Source organism: Pygoscelis adeliae, unplaced genomic scaffold (genome assembly GCF_000699105.1).
Source record: "Pygoscelis adeliae isolate BGI_AS28 unplaced genomic scaffold, ASM69910v1 Scaffold129, whole genome shotgun sequence".
Classification (NCBI taxonomy): Eukaryota; Metazoa; Chordata; class Aves; order Sphenisciformes; family Spheniscidae; genus Pygoscelis; species Pygoscelis adeliae.
In genome coordinates this window covers 84,238-88,878 of record NW_008825431.1, presented here as the reverse complement: position 1 = coordinate 88,878, position 4,641 = coordinate 84,238, and the positions used below count along the sequence as shown (strand labels likewise).

At 46.9% G+C, this 4,641-nt stretch overlaps 1 protein-coding gene across 1 annotated transcript in view; it reads right to left on the bottom strand.

The window, feature by feature from the left end:
• The window catches only part of AHCYL2 (adenosylhomocysteinase-like 2), a 35,501-nt gene extending 34,951 nt beyond the window's left edge, over window positions 1-550 (bottom strand). Inside the window, exon 1 of the mRNA XM_009330998.1 lies at window positions 445-550. The gene's annotated coding sequence lies outside the window, so the exon portion shown is untranslated. The remainder of the gene's footprint in view (window positions 1-444) is intronic.
• Window positions 551-4,641: the final 4,091 nt, after the last annotated feature.

The window sequence follows — 4,641 nt, the reverse complement described above, 5'->3', positions numbered from 1 at the left end:
AAGAGAGGAGGAAAACCAGCAGCAACCGCACACGAGGGTTATAAGGAGGGATCAGAAGTGTTAAGAGCAGGAGAGAAACTTAATTTTCCATCCAACTATACAGAAAAATGAAAAAAAAAAGCAACAACCCTCTTCCCATGCCTTCCCTCCGACGCTACCAACTCCGCGGCAGAACTGGGAGATCCCTGAGCTGCTGCAAAATGCAGGAGAAACCCTGCGGTCTGCAGAGATGCTGTCAGAGGACGCAGCTGATCACAGAATCATCGAATATCTCTAGTTGGAAGGGACCCGTACGGATCTTCAGGTCCGACTCCCTGCTCCTCCCAGGAGCACAACTGCACATAACTTTACATAACTGTAAAAGATGTCAGTTTGCTTTTAAATAATCTTAAACTTTTAACGAGGACAATAAATAGGAACAACCGATGCAGTGATGGCGCGCACCTGAGCTGTAGCTATCTGTCGAGGACTGCGAGATGGAGCGGGAAAGCGAACGGCGGCCGATCTTCGTGGGGCGCTTGTTGAATTCTTGCTTTTGGTCAGCAAACTGGATCTGTTAAAAGAAATTAATAGTTAGGTCAGATGGGAAAACCCAACAGTCTGGTACAGAAGATTAATCCCAAGAATCCAGAGCCTTGAGCAGACACCGACACCATCTCAGTTACGGGCTGAATCGCAATTCCTATTATTTAACTGGGGACAGGATACGCTAAATTGCCTATTTCGTTTAATTTCAGGCCCTCCACCAGACGCAGCATTGACACGCTTGTCTTTTAAATACCTGAAGCGCCTCTTTTAACCACACCAATTAGAAAGCTCTGTCCCCACTACACACAAACTTGTTTTTCCAAAATGCTGACAGTAAGGGTTATTCATCACAAAAGAAGCCCCATTAGGACCACCCAACATTTGCAGAGCCGACGCGGGGCCTGACCTATCTCGCGACGCTTATTGCGATGACCAGTATGAGATGCTCCCTGTCTGCCGCACAAAATACAAAAGGCAAAAATGAAAACACTTCAAGTAACGAATGCCGCTTCCAGCCGCACTCCGTATTAAGAAACAGTTGAGATTAGATACATCACTCAAGGCTGTTGTAACTGTTGGGAGCGTGGACACCTGGAGAACGCAAGTATTTAAGTGTATTGTATTTAAGAGTGCACAACTTTATACACCAAAGCAAGAAATGAAGGATAAGGCATGTAAATGAAGTGACGTGCAGACTGGCAAAATGAAATTATCCAAGTTGGAGAGGAGGAACCAACTATCATTTACCAGCAACATCTACAATAATACCGCAGCAGCGGACGTAACACCAATATTTTGTGGCATTTTGCATCTACCCTCTTTTATAATGGAGCTCATCTCACTGCAACAAATTGTTGTGGATGACAAGCAGCAACTGCTCAACCCGAGATGAAGAATCAAGCCCGTTTCCATTTCAGTCATCACCAAGGAATGAAGATTTCGGAGTCCCCAGGAGCGTTTGCGAAGCCCCAAGACCAGCAGCGGGTTTGAGAGCAGCCGAGCACAACCAGGCTCAGCCCCACACGTGCTACGGCTGCGATAACTGCCACGCCGAGAGATAAATATTTATTTTAAGTCAGCAAAGCTGATCTGCTCCAAGGCATGCAGAGGACAGAAGAGATAAGGGAAGGAGTGTCACTTTTATCCAGGCGCTTTTAAGGGGAAAATGACATTTAACATTGGTATTTATAGAACAGGCTCCTGTCGGTGGCTTCATGCCTTCCCTGGCCAACGCACTGCTTGGAGGAGAAGAACCTCTTTCTCCAAGCTTCGTTTTACTCCTGCCCTTGGTTGAAAAGAACAGCAAGAAGGCCAAATAATCAGTATTTCCTTACTATAAACTGCCCAAGTCCAGGTTTTCACATAAACCAAACACCTGCTCTTACAGATGATTATTAGTGGTTTTACGGTAGAAACTCAACCCTTCCGTGCCCCGTTGACGCGCACCTCGGGTTGAACTTGTCTTAACGCTTCTCTGCTCACATCAGCACCAACCTTCAGCTAGTGGCCCCAAAGGGCTTCACGGGCATGAGACACATTTCAACAGACGCTCGAACCGCTCAGAGCCCACCTGCCTTGCCCAAGGGACACGGCACATCTCAAAACCACGCCAGCGGCTCAACATCCCTTTTAATTCTCTCTGTACGTGGCTACCGGGCCGTATGCAAGCATTCAGGAGAACAGGCTTATTGTTTTAGGAAATATTTTAACTCCCAGCGCTCATCGCTTTGTAAGCCAACCACCGACGCTCCCACCACGTTCACGATCGTGCTAAATCTCAGGAAATTGGAAACACGTCTTCCAATTGCAAATTCCCTTGGACTTTGCTACGGGCATAAACTGACTCAATCTGGTGCAACGGGGTTAAACATTTACATCTCCAAAATGCTGAAAGCCATTAATTGAGTCTATTAACTAACCCCTTGGGGTATTTTGAGAAGTTAGTTTTGTTTAAAGAAGTCACCTAACCATAAAGAATTTGATCCCGTTCTGGCAACTCAAATTCAAGCTCGGTGGTTTAAGCAGCAGCACTTGACATTGCACTTGAGACGGACTGGTGATGCTACAGAGCCAGTACCCAGCTTTTTTGGCCAGTAAGTGAAGGAAAAAGGTGATGGGGGTCTCAGGCGGCTAATTCAGAGTCCCCTGTGAAGCCAAGTCTGAGCTGGCCCGGGGACATCCAGCCCAAGCTGCTGGGGAGGGGGGAAAGGACCTGGGAGAGGATTTGCAGCAGCACCTGGAAGCTCTTTTTTTTTTTCTGCTAATCTTAAACCAAACAACAGAACGACACCGGATCAGGAAACACACAGGGGAGGGAAAAAAAAAGATCAAACTCATATTACAGTCAAGAGTTGCGTTGCGGATTAACACCTCTGATCCCAGTGGGACGGGGTCTTTGCACACACACCATTTTTTTAATTCCTTTTCTAAGAAGCTGTTGGCCCGAAATAACACCTTTTTTTTTGTTGTTTTCATTTAAAACAAATCCTTCAACAGCTCAGCAGCTTCATCAAAGCATCAGGTTATTCGTGTGAAACGATGCTCTCGGCAAAGTGAGATATGCTGGAAGGGTGAATAATTATTGAGTGAATAATATCACCCAACAAAGGGTGAATAATTCGTACCACAGTTAACATTTTCCTTTCCCACATCATCTCTTCAAGGACATTCAATGCAGCTATTTCAAGCGACACGGTACTATCGATAATTGCATTCAGAGCTCCTGAAGTACCTCCACATGCAACATCGACAGGCAAGAACACGCCGAAAAGCAAAATAAGTCATAAACCAAATGAGGCAGAACTAGAACTAGACTTTATAATAAACCCTGCCCTAAACCCCCTCAAGGGTTTATAACCTTTAAACGCTGCCACAAGCTGGGTTTAGCTTTAGCTGAGCATGGCACTGACTGGCAAGAGGTGGAAGGAGGCATCAGAAGAGGAGAACATTGGGAAGGGGTGTCTGCCAGGTCAAGGCTCAGGTCTGCTTTTAGCTAGCATTGACCCTTCACCAACGTCTTTTGACTTTATCCTTCGAACAACAGAGAGAGCGGGCAGGAATGGATGCTGGAATTTGCTTTATTTGAGGCATCACCTTCATCCGGTGCTAAATTTTGTATCGCACGGACATGCGAAGGGTACAAAGTACCGGCAGGAATATACCCGTAAGCCAGTTTCCACAACACATCTTCATTTTAGAGTTGAGATTTCAGGCAACGCACACTCGATCCAGCCAGAAGGAGAAAACCAGACCTTTTACCCAGACCAAAACTCCAGTTTAAATCCCTACCGAACGGCACAAGGCGACCGATGGCACAACACGCCGCGTTCCAGCCCGGCTGGAAAGACGAGGGCATTCGAGACTGGGACGAGAACAGCGATTTGGTTCCAGGTTGAATTCGTTCAGCTCAAACCGAAACACCTCTGAAGGTAATAGCCAACTTTGCACAGGCTGAAGCTCAAAGGAGAGCGTGAAGCCTTTGCGAGCTGCAGCTGCTTGGATTTAGGAGTCCAACCTGCTCTGCAGCTACACAAACGCCGCTGCTTTCAACCTCCAGCAGGGAAAAAAAACTAATTCAAGCTGAAAAACCTCACCTCCAGAGGTACAAGGGGTTAATGACTTCTAAATGCAGGTGCGTGCTCACTACATTTCAAATGAGCCAAGTCTCACTTCGACCTGGGGTTTCCACCACGAAGAGCTGCTCTACGCTACTTCACCAAGCAAAAAAGTCTCGCCGGCCGAGAGGCGAGACTTCCTGGGCTACCTCCCTGGTCGCAAACCCGTCGACTCCTCCGTCACGGCGCTCCGAAGAACAACCCCAGAGCAACGTGTTCGGCTCAACGCTTCATCGTTTCAAACCTCCTGCTCCCGAGAGAAAATGAAGAGAGACCAGAATTTTCTTTAAGCAGGGGATGCAGTCAGCTCCAGAAATAAGTGACTGGGGGGAACAGCAAGGAAAGGAGGAAAAAAAAAAGAGGGTAGAGAGAAACAAATGTACTTTTAAATAGAAAAATGGTATCACGGTACTAAAGACTGCCCTCACCTGGGCTTTAATCCCTGAATCTCCGTTCACGTTGTATTTCTTCTTGTTTGGCATGATGGCATCACCGACAG